The following is a 13006-nucleotide window of genomic DNA, read 5'->3' as shown; positions in this document are numbered from 1 at the left end:
ATGCAATTTAACTGTTGAAAATGTCTATAAATTAGAATGCAGTTTATTGGCAGATCATTGGTTCTTTGTAGCTTTTAGTTTCTATCATCTCTAATGTCAAAACTATGTCAATGCTTGTTTATTCCTTTTTATTATCTGATTGCTATCACTTTTTCATTTGATAATATTGATAGCACTTAAGATATGTCAAATTTCATAAAGCTTTTCACAATCTTTGAAGAATATTTGATGTTTTAGAAACTAGAAATGCTTATGAGGTAAAGAATAGATTCCATGACATATGCTGTGGCATGGTTAGCAGAACATATTTGAATCATGACTTTCTGGGCACCCTCAAGGTGGAACCTTGGGGAACATCCATAAATATTTAATATATAACTAAATTTATAAATTCCTAGGCATCAAACTCAGCTAACAATATATTGATCTTACTGTATTCTATGTATGTCACTGCCGAAGCAGCATGGGTACAAGCATAAACAGTACTAAATATTTCATATTGTTGAACAATTCATCACACACACATCTACCAACCTTCAAAGCTTCTCGCTGCTCATTTTGTATTAACACTTCTCTCTCTTACTTGGGCATAATGTAAGGTTCTCAAAAGTCTTTCTTTTGTTTGAAGCTATGTTGCACTGCCTTTGGGGATGGGGGCAATTTTCCGGGACAGGGGGACAAGTTTCCGGAATGGCTAGAGCGCACCCGCAAATTTTCCAGGGGATGGCAAGTTGGGGATGGAAATAAAATAATATATATATATATATATATATATATATATATATATATATATATTCCAGCCATCTTCACCTCCATCTTCCAGCCATATAAATGATGGAGGTAATCCTGAGTAACAGATTCCAGCATCTCACTAACAGCATTCTCTCCATCTAAAAATCCATGCTGTTGGGGAAGACATATCTTCATTAACAACATTTTCTCCACCCAAAAATTCATGCTGCTGGTGAAGATGAAGATCTTCATGTTTGTTTTCAGAGGCTATTTCCACCTCTGTCACGACAGTTGGCTTTGTTGTGGTTTTGATAACAGAAGCTAGCTCATATACTTCTGACAAGGTAACTGGAGTTCATGGTGGAGGTGAAGATGGTTGTGAAGAAAAACCAGTATTCATGTCTGTATTTGTATGTTTTATTTTTGTTGCAGCATCATTTATTTGTGGAAGTGGCATTGAAATGCCAGGTCCAAATACTGCTCCTTTGAGAAGTGTATCACTTCCACCAATCTTAACAGTATTGAGATATCGTGCAGGAAATGATCCATCAAGTACTCCATGGGCAATTTGTCCAATCAGAGAATCAATACCCTTTTGAGAAGTCTAGTGCAGCTCAGTTAGGGCTTATTTAATTCGAGTTCTCTCAACTTTGATAGATGTTTGTGACATTCATTTTAGATTCTTCTTCTCCTTGTTATTATTATGTTCTTTATCATCAAACTGCTACCAAAAACATGAAGATCATCAAAGAAAAATGGACACCAGATGTAGGCACTCAACTAGGGCAAAACCTAAGTTACCAGGATTCGGATCCGGATCCACCAGTTTTTTGAAAAGCCAGGATCCGGATACGGCAAGTACAAACAATATAAAATATTTTATAATTTTTAAAAATTAAATTTATATAAAAATAAAATTAAAATCATATATTAATTTTTAAATATATAGTTTTTATATATAGTACCTATAAAAATATATATTAGATAAATAGTATCAGAATTAATATATTATTTATAAATATTAATTAAATTTGTATTAAAAAAAAATTATAATTTCTGTTTAAAATTTTAAATATTAAACTTCTATATAATATTTTTAAAATAATTATTAATTTCAGATGAAAAATAATAATTATTAATTTAATATGTTAAAATTAATGTATCATAATATTGAAACATTAATTACTGGTTATTATATTTAAATTAAATAAACTTACTTTATGAAACTTTTAAAATAAACATATAATTTAATAATTATTATATTTAAATTAAATGAAGTTACTTTATAGAACTTACTTCATCAAACTTTTAAAATAAACATATAATTTAATTAGAATATCCCAACATCCGTATCTTATAATCTTGAAATAAAGTTTATACTATGGTCAACCGCACGTGTATAATCTTGAAATTAATGAAGTCCCTTGTTAATTATTCCCACAGCTGATTTTTCCAATATAGCGTTATTCATCCGCTGAAATTTTCTTTCTGGAATTCTGCGCTGAGATATAATTTGAAAATATGCACTGACGTCAAACCATATTACACACAGATTAATGAACTCCCGCACGGCTGATTTTTCCAATATCGGGTTATTCATCCACTAACATTTTCTTTCTAGATTCTGCGCTGAAATATAATTTGGAAATATGTGCTGACGTCAAACCATATTATACACAAACAAATGTTGGGCGGGGCGGATCTTCGTGGATCCGGATCCGAATCCATCTCTGATCCGCGGATCCGCGGATCCAGCCGCTAAGCCTGATGGATCCGGTAACATAGGGCAAAACCCCTCAGTGGGGGAAAACCTAAAATCTTCTTCTTATAGAATCTTCTTCAAAGGAGACTTCCGAGAAACAATACCAACTCACCAAGGCCAGGCCAGCCACACAACCAAGAGATCCGCTCCCCTAACAAGGTTCACTACTATCTTCTGCAAGATTCGGACCTGTGGAAATCCTAATCTCCACAGAACTTTCACAAATAGGAGAGAACACTTCAGAAAAAACACAAGATCCTCTTTCTTCCTTCTTCGTTGGCTGTCTATAAGACTCTACCTCCCTTCTTTCCTCAGATCATATCAGATGTATATACTCCAAGTGTGTTTTAAATGGAGGTCAAATTCCTCTTTATATATATGCTTCTTGTGGGCTGGAAGGGTCTACTTTAGGCCATCTTGAAGGTCTGGCTGACCTGATTTTTTGTGGACTCTAGACACTTCTTTACATAAAATGATATTTCCTTTTCTTGTTACATAATCCCCAATGGGTCTTTTACATCATGACCTTGACTTTGATTCAGACCCAATACGAAAGTCCTAGAGCACACAATGGGTGTTTTGACCTATTGACCAATTACACATGCATGAAAGCCATGCTTTAATAAGTCAATTTTATTTTACAATAAAATTTCTTTTCTTTATTTTGACAAGTACAATAATTACATCATGTTATGAAAACTGACACTAGTTACATTATTCAACACTCCCTCTTAACTATGGGGGTATTCATAATTGACTAATGGTGCAAGGATGATACTTACTTTGAAAAGTTCTTATAAGAAGAGAATCAACATACGCAATGCTAGGAATACCAAAACTGCTAAGGTATCCAACACATCAAAGATCCAAGTCTTAGTGACACTAATACAAAGAATCCAACTCAAGGACTCAAGTGACATACACTCATGCAAGGATCTAAGACACTAATCGGGACTAAGGTGTTATCTAGGCTTTTGCCACTATAGGTACCTTCAGGATTTTGCCCTAACACCAACACCAACCGACAGGGATCTAGGTATCATATCCAAGGTAGGAGCTCCACAAGACCAATGATACCCTCCCTCACTGGGATCCAGACATCATCACTGGCCGACCAAGATGTCCTCCCTAGTACCATCATACATGCAGTTTATGGTACTTCATCTCTCCCTCTCAATCATCAATCCAAGCATGCTTGTTAAATATCCAAAACCACACAACAACTACCTGTTCAACTATTCTGATATGCTAGCACAAAAACTCCAGGGTCTTCAACTATTCTGATGTTGCTTAATTTATCACATAAAGGTATCTTCATGGAAGTTTCCTTCTTCAACTTCTCTAGCAACACTAAACTCAGCCTCAACACTTTTCCAAAACATCCAAGCCTTGTTCGCAACTTCATCAATCACGAATAACCATCAGTAGTGCTTCAACTATTCTCTGATCTCAAACATCCTTATGGCCTTCACATCATGTTATCAACTATGGAGGAGATTCACTTCTCTTCAACCAAGCTTCCTCTCAACTAGAGAGATATAAACTTTCTTTTATCCAAGCTTCTTCTCTACCAAGGGACAAATCCATCAACAACTCAAGCACACAGGATTTTTCTTTCGCATCATCATATCATCAGAAAACTTCGATCTTCCAAAACTTCATCCTTCAGGTACATCATCCTTTGTCGTCATATAATAACAAGGTCATGTGCCAATCACTGTAAAATTCAATGTTATCAAGGTTCTTACAACTACCTCTTTCCATCATTCTCAACATCACCAATTCATCATCAAGTGTGAGGTAAGTAGGCATCTTCAACATTTTGAAGACTATGTACCTGCAAACTTTCAACAACAGGTACAACCAAACACAAATATGTATATGTATAAGAGCATGAAGTCAACTTTGTCAATATGCATCAAAATGGGAGCATTTAGGGTTATCAAAAGTAAGAAATCACAATCAATAAGTGTTACATCTTTCATACCCTAGACTTTTACAACCATCTATGCTAGGGTTTTTGTCATAAACCCTAGATTCCATTCATCAAGATTAAAGCCTTAGATATCAACAATTATAACAAGTTAGAATTCCAATCTTAGTGAAAGCACTTTACATCTAGGGTTTTATTATCAAGCCCTAGAAACTTTTATCAATCTCTACTAGGGTTTTGTCATAAACCCTAGACACAAACATCAAAACTCCAATGTTAGATATACAACAACTCAACCAAGCAAGGGTTCCAAACATGCAGAAGCACATACACCGAGGGCTTCATTCTTAGGATTTTACGTTAACTATTACAAGGGTCAAACCCTAAAATCTAGGGTTCCATCGTATATCCTAGACATCAACAACAAACCCTAAAAGCTAGGGTTTCATCAACAAACCCTAAACATCAAGAGAGTAGGATTTCATCATATGTTCTAGACTTTATTAACAAACCCTAAGTAGGCTAGGGTTTTATTATCAACATAACCTAAGCATCAAAAGGCTAGGGTTTTACAGTGAACCCTAAACGTTAGGTTTTACCAAAGTGAGTAAAGATAGAGAGTATGACAAGGGTTGATTTAATTCAAATATTAATCACCCTAAATAAGAATCTTGACGATTCAAAACCCTAGACATGAGGGAGTTAGTAATATAAAGCAAATTCAAAAAATAATTGTACCATTTTATATGAAGAAGACTAGCTACAAATCATGTGGTTTTAAACATACCTTGAGTTGATGAGAACTTCAAAGCTGGGTCCAAAATGCTAGATGCTTTTTTTTTACTTAAGTAGTGGCTTTCAAAAATAAGTTGTTTGTCAGACCAGGCAGTAACTCCTCAACCAAAAATTGGTTCATGTTTATTCCTTCAAGTAGGTCTTCATTATATACATGAGGGAGAGACTGTTCACTTCATCTCCCAATGAATGTTCATATTACTTATTTATTTATTTACATTATATTCACCCAATCATGAGGATTAGGTGTCAACATTCCCCCCCTTAATTTGAAGGGATGTTGGTGAGTCCAAGCATCATTCTGAATCGTTCAAGCTTTTCTCTTCCAAGCGCTTTGGTGAAGATGTCTGCAATTTGCTCATTAGTGGAACAATGACGGAAATGGATTGTTTTGGCCTCAACATGATGTCGAATCAGATGATATGTAGTATTGATGTGCTTCGTTCGATCATGGAACTTTGGGTTCTTGGCCAACTTTATTGCAGAGGTATTGTCAATCATGAGTGGGTTGATTGTACTTGTTTTACTTGCAAATCTTCAAGAATTTTCCTGAGCCACACAATTTCTTTTGTTGCTTCAGTTGTTGCCACGTATTCTGCTTCTATTGTGGAATCTGCTAGAACTGATTGTTTGCGTGATCTCCAGGAGACAACGCCTGATCCAAGACTCATAGCATATCCTGAAGTAGATACCCCAGTTTCTTTGTCTCCATCGAAGTCTGAATCAGAGTATCCATTTAAGTTGAAGTCGTCCAGCTGTGTATATTTGATTCCAAAGTCTTGAGTTCCCTTCAAGTACCTTAGAACTCTTTTTGCAGCAGACCAATGTCCCTCACAAGGCTTTTGCATAAACCTAGAGAGGATTCCAACAGCAAATGAAATGTCTGGTCTGGTAGTAGTTAGGTAGTTGAGACTTCCTACAAGCTGTCTATACTTTGTTGCATCCTCAAATTCTTTTCCTTCAATAGATGTGAGCTTTAAGTTTTGTTCCATTGGAGTAGTAAGAGGATTGCATTCTATCATGCCAAACCTCTTCAACATATCTCCAATGTATTTCTTTTGAGAAAGAAATATGGACTTCGGATGTTGGGTTACTTCAATGCCAAGATAGTAATGAACATAACCCAAATCAGTGATTTCAAAACTTTTCCCTAATTCCTTCTTTATGGATGCAACGTAGCTTTCATTGTTCCCTGTCATCAAAAGATCATCTACATATACCACAAGATATACAACTATTTTGCCAACTTTCTTGACAAATAAAGTTGCATCATCAAGATCATAATATGAAATTGAGTTTCAGAAGATGCTCAGTTAGTTTTTCATACCAGGTTTGCAGTGCTTGTTTGAGGCCATACAAGGACTTCACAAGTTTGCATACTTTATGTTCATGTCCTTTCACAGCAAATCCTTCAGGCTGAGACATAAAAACATTCTCTTTTAGATCTCCATTTAAGAAAGCAGTTTTTACATCCATTTGATGGACTTTACAACCGTTCTGAGCTGCTAGTGCAAAGAGTGTCCAGATGGTAGCCCACTTTGCTGTGGGGGCAAAAGTCTCCTCATAATCGACCCCTTCCTTCTATGCAAAACCTTTTGCCACAAGCCTAGCTTTGTGCTTGTCAAGTGAACCATCAGCTTTATACTTGTTCTTGTAGACCCACTTGCAGCCTATTGGTTTGGTTCCTAATGGAGGATCAACCAGCTTCCAAGTGTCGTTCTTTATGAGGGCATCATACTCCTTTTGCATCGCTTCTTTCCATTCATCATGAGAAGCAACTTCTTTGAAGGAAGTTGGTTCAAAATCTGTAGACAACTTCAATTCACAATCATAAGAAACATCCATATCAACAGGGGAATTAGAGTCATCCACATCCCCTCCATTTTGTCGGTTTGAATTTCTAGTTCCTGTCTTTCCAACCTCATCAAGATGAACACTTTCAAGTGTTTTTGTCAGCCACTTTGGGGGACCTTTCTCAGATGGTCCAGGCTGCTCCGTTGATTGAGTTGGGACTGAATCAAAATTGAGTCTCCCAATTCTATCAATCACATCACTTAAAGCATCATCTGTTGTTGGAGTTTCATGTGGGGGAGAGTGTTCTTTAGAAAAAGATTCCACATGTTGATCTAGTATAGGAATCCCCCCTTCAAGATGTGGAATCTGATTATCAAATTCTTGAAATGATTTTGCTTTTGTGAATCTATCCAGGCGATCAAGTTGCCACTCAACAACATTGTCAGTTTTGGATGATTCAAGAAAAATTACATCTCTAGATACAACAAACTTTTTATTTACTTCATCATAGAGACGGTATGCTTTGGAGGTGTTTGAATACCCCAGGAAGATACACTTACGACTTCTAGCACCAAGTTTGTTTCTATGTACCTTTGGTATCAAGGCCTAACCGGTGGAACCAAAGACCCTGAGATGCTTTACCGAAGGAACATGTCCATACCACATTTCATAAGGAGTCTTGTTTCTAATAGCATTAGATGGACGTCTATTCTTTATATATGCAGCACATAGAACAACATCAGCCCAAAACATTATCTTTACATTTTTGAAGAAGAGCATGGATCATACCATATTTAAAATTGTCCTATTCATTCTTTCAGCTACACCATTCTGTTGGGGATTATAAGGCACGGTTGTTTGATGTTTGATCCCATGTTGGCGAAGATAGTTTTCAAATTCATTTGATGTGTATTCTTTTCCATTATCAGTGTGAATAGACCCAATATGAGATTGTGCATCATTTTCAATCCATTTATGAAAATTCTTGGATGTTTGAAAAGCATCAGATTTGTTCTTCAATAAATAAACCCAACACATTCTGGTGTAGTCATCAAAAATGTCATCATATATTTATTTCCATTTGTAGAAGGAACAGGCATTGAACCACATAAATCTGAATGAATGAGTTCAAGTTTTATATGTGCTCTTGAATGTGAATCATGAAAAGACTGTTTGCTATGCTTTCCTAGGATGCAAGCATCACATTGCTTAAGTTTCCTAGGAATTGTAGGCAAACCAACAACACCATTTTTCTTCAACAAGCGGAGATTGTCATAGTTCAAATGTCCAAATCTAGCATGCCATAATAAACTTGATGGAAGTGTACCTTCTTCATGATGAGAATTGTATGAGAAATGTTGTGCACGAGCAAAGGTTCCTTGCAGCGTGAGAAGCCTTTCTTCTTCTATTCCCCTCATGACAAGTGAGTGGTCAGATGCTTTTCTCACCTCAAGCTTGCCATCAAACATATGAATGGAGTGACCTTGTTGGTGTATGTGGACCAAGGACAACAAGTTTCTCTTGAGTTGTGGGAGATATAGAACATGAAGCAGAAGAAAGTCTAGAAGACCAGGCAGCTTAAGCCTGATTGTGCCAAGCCCTGATGGCTTGATTTTTGATTGGTCTGCAAAGTATACTGCTCCATCAACAATTTCAGTAAATTCTTCAAAAAAATATTTTCTACGAGTCATGTGGCAGGTTGCTCCTGAATCAAGCAACCAATCATTTTTCCAAGAAGCAAGTGAAGCATTAAATAAATCTTCATTTACTCCAATATTACATTGTGCCACAACATAGTGAGCGGATTCAGGTGCTTTACCTTTGTCTGTATCATCAGTTTTACCTTTCTGTTGGTTTCTTTTCTGCTCAATTTTGTCCCATGGTAGCTTGCATGTAGAGGCATCATGTGAGCCATTTCTTTTATAGCGAATGCAGTGCAAATATGCCTTTTTCCTTGAGAATGTCTGCCCCCCTGCCTCTGAAATATCTTCCTCTTCCTCTTCGACCACCTCTTCCTCTTGAAGAATCTTGAGTAGGATGTTTTTCTTTATGAGCAAGGCACACAACCTCTTTAGAAGATTCAGGGGTTGTCTTCTTTCCAAAAGATTTCTCTCTTTCAGCAAACTTTTTCACAAGAGAGTCAAAGGTGATATCTTTGAGATTTCCATTTGCTTGCAATGACTCAAGATAATTGGAGTAAGTAGGATAAAGTGCCTTGAGAAAAGCGATAAGAGGAATATCCAATTCAACCTTAGTGGATTTGATATCATGCATTATAGACTTTACTTCAGATGCAGGAGCAAGAGGATCGTTATTTTGCAGTTCAAGAGTGAAGAGTTTAATCATGAGTTGAACAACTTCAAGTGCAGAATGTGAGTCATAGAGTTCTTTCAGCTTTTGTAAGGCTTCAAAGGCAGTTGAATATGACGAAATATGGTGACTCACCTCTTCATTTACAGATGCTGCGATTAATGCATAAGCTTTGCTGTTCTTGTTTCCCAAATGACGAGCTCTTTGTCTGAGGTAGGTTGTACTAGTTCATTGTCTCCGTCTCCGACACACACTCCTTTCCACAACTCATTGAAAATGAGGGTGTGTTTTATCATCCGGGACCATTCAGGATAGTTCTCCTTGCCAGTGAGAACTATTCCCACCATGGATATGATTGAATGCATTCTGTAAAAAAAATTACTTCTGCTGATAGAAAAATACTTCTGCCAATATACAGTAAAATTGTACTTCTGGTGGTAATAATTTTTATTTTATTTTTTTAAGCCAAAAATGTAGTAATATTTAGTCCAAGGACAAGATAATGATAGACCACATTCAACAAGTTTTGTCACACTAACTGTTGAAACATTTGGAATTATCAAACCTCACAATTCTTCATAACTTTATGTTGGAGACGGCAATTTCACTCTGCGATATCTTTGACAATCCGAGTAGAATCAATCGTTTTCTGATGCAATACTTGCTCCCTCGGTGACTTGGAGATGGGAACCCGCATGGGTTCCTTGCTGCATTACAATCTCAACTCTGCCAAATATGCCACGTCTACCTTCGTGGTGGGTGCTGTATGGTCTATCCAGACATATGGCCGACGAAATTTGTGGAAATTTATAGGGTTGGCTCGTACAGCCGACCCTCCAAAATCAATGTAAATAAATATTTTATTTTCGGAGACCAAGGAAAAATTCCTTACTCTATACACGACCTCAACACTTGACGGCACCTCCACTTCTCAGATCTGGATCAGTCGATTCTGTTAAACCTCAGCCCGACTTTAGATTCGAGACTATTCCCAATGGCCTACCTGTAGAGCATGTTTGAACCTCCAAATTACCCAAGCTATGTCGGTCCTTGACTGATAATGTCCCTCTGTATTTCAACGGATTGCTATCTTTCCTGCAGAAGACCACCAGGAAGCTTGGAATTCTCAGAGTGGCCTTCTAGACACACAATGCTTGTGGACGCAGAGTGGCCTTCTTGTGGCTCTCAAAGGTATATATATTTATATATCGACTAACCCTACCCTCAGTAGATTAACACAGAACTAACTTTGAATTATGGCCTTGCTTGACAAATGGATACAAGGAAGACAGCTTAGACAACGGCGATGATTCTAGTTCTGTTGGTTCTGTGCACCAGTCCTGTTAGTGTCGGTCTTGAAAGCCCTCCATCAGTGATCAAAGCTCTTTGCATTTGCATTAGTAGGTGTCTCATCAGTGTCAAAATTTGCATCCCGTTAGGCATGCCATAATCCTGATGGAGGAGCTGGTCTATTCATACCCCTCTTGGCTTTGCTGGATCAGGTCATATCAGTCATTGAGTTTGTCAAGCTGCTCTTGTTTGGTCTTAATGTCAAAATTCTAGGTCTAGGGTTTTGGTCAGTTGTCTTAGCAAGGTCATGTCTCTGAAAGTCCTTGAGTGACTAGCAAGCCAGAGGGAGGATGGTAAACATGTTCCTTTGAAATTTTCATCATGTACAGTTCATTTTTAACCTTGGATTTGAAAACCCTGTTTTTAAAGCCAAGGTCATGATAATTTTTGTAAAAAGAATAAATTTCCAAAATGTCTTCAAAAAGGCAGCAACAACCCTGGTCCCCTTGCCACAGTCCTTCAGATGATCTACCTGCAAAAAGAATCAGGTCAAAGCACTCAAAAAGTCAACTTCAGGATAAAGGAAACCAAGAAAATCAGTGTTTTAAAAAGTGTCAAAATAGACTTTATAAAGTAGGTTTATGGATGAAATTTTTTCAAATGAGATTATAAAAGGTAATGTTCCCTCCTTTCACTCTCATTGTGCATTTCAAGCTTGCAAGAGAGATTGTGAGAGAGTGATAGGCGAAGGAGGCGAAATTGCAACGGTTTCGGGCAGTTTGCAGGTGCGCGACCCGTCCAGGCTTGTGCGCGACCTGTTGGGCGGTGCGCGACTCGTCCAGCGCACTCCGGCAGTGTAAAATTATAACGGGCGCGACCCGTTGGGCTGTGCGCGACCCGTCCAGGGCTTTGCGCGACCCGTTCAACTGTCTGCCACCAAAACTTCAATCAAATTCCTTCATTCCACTTCAAATTTGCTCAATCGGTCGAGGTAGGCTCTTAATGCATGGTTGTTGATATTGGTGGTGAAAATAAGGATGTATGCTATGATTTCATCTTCTAAATTTGCAAATGAATGGATTAATATGGCTGCTTGCTAATGTTTGTAAAATGCTAGGGTTTTGTGACTGTTTCAAGTGTTTTTGTCCCATTTGGTCCCTTCCCTCTTTTCCTCTTTCATTCATAGTCATGCTTGCATCTCTGTCCCATACTATTTGTACATAAAATGTTGACTTTTTCCCCCATCCCTAAGCTATAAACCCTACCCCTCTCACAAGCACACAAAACCCTAATTCCCTCTACCATACACATGCAAAAAAATAAAACAACAAAAAAAAAGATACATTTGTAAATAAAGAAAGAGTCATGTGAAAATAAATGCTGCTGTATATCTAGAGGCATGTACATAACCCCTATATACCCTTGACATCCCCTTGTACATGAAAACCTTCCCTCTATGTGAAAACAATGTGCATGTACTCCTTAAGAACAAAAAGAGCAAAAATTTGCCTTATGACACACATGAACTCCTATAAGCAAATTTGGTGTATGGTGTCCCTATGTCCCTATTGATACATGTATGCCCCTACCATGTTCATTATCATACATGTTTTTGTCCCATATGAGATGTTCTTTGCAAATGATTTCCCAATGTTAAAATGTGTTCCTATATGCATGACAATTTGTAAAGTTTCCCTTGAAAATTCCCTGTTATTTTCATATATTCCCATTCCTCGTTAAGAAGTTCCCTCCCCTAACATTCCCCTCATGTTTTTTCCCCTTGAAACAACATAGAGTTCAGTACTTTTGCAGGCAGAGGCAGCAGTTCAATTTGTCCTTCAGTTTGCACCCATTGCCTGTTGACCGGGAGTCATTGCTTATTCAGGAGAATGCCCACTTGGAGAGGCTGTTGGCTAAGGCCAACCAAGAGAAAAAGCTGCTACGGAACATGAAAAACCACTATTGGGCTAGAATGCACGTTTGTAAAGCAAAGATGAAAATGTTCCAAAGAAGGTTGACCGAGGCTCTTAAGAGGAAGAAGAAGACCAACCCCCTCCGCATCTTGGTCGAGGCTTCTCTCACTCATCATGACACCCACTAGCCTCTTCACAGCACCAAGCACAAAAAATTTTGGAAGTTTTGGCTCATTTTTGACATTTTTGGGCAATTTACAGGTTTTGGCTTCTCAACGGGTCTCACCCTTGGTGAGACCCTTTGTCATCGTAGCTCCGTTTTGCGAAAACTCAGCATTGCTAGATTTGTCATGCAAAGTTACACATGTCTATGGATGGATTTGAGTTTTCATGAAGTGTTGGGCCTCCAAAAGGTCAAAATACAGCCAAATTTTGACTTTCTGCCTCTTTTTTGAGCTGCAGAAGTAGTCTTGGGAG

At 37.7% G+C, this 13006-nt stretch overlaps 1 protein-coding gene across 5 annotated transcripts in view; it reads left to right on the top strand.

Moving 5' to 3' along the window:
* LOC149180358 (nucleoporin (DUF3414)) overlaps positions 1-13006 on the top strand; it is a 426459-nt gene that overhangs the window by 397642 nt on the left and 15811 nt on the right. The gene's annotated exons all lie outside the window — the stretch shown is intronic.

Source organism: Pinus tabuliformis, chromosome 3_2 (assembly GCF_031772625.1).
Source record: "Pinus tabuliformis cultivar Carrire ecotype Pingquan chromosome 3_2, CPIR1, whole genome shotgun sequence".
NCBI classification, from domain to species: domain Eukaryota; kingdom Viridiplantae; phylum Streptophyta; class Pinopsida; order Pinales; family Pinaceae; genus Pinus; species Pinus tabuliformis.
Note: the sequence above shows the minus strand (reverse complement) of the source record. Positions and strands in the feature narration are given on the sequence as shown.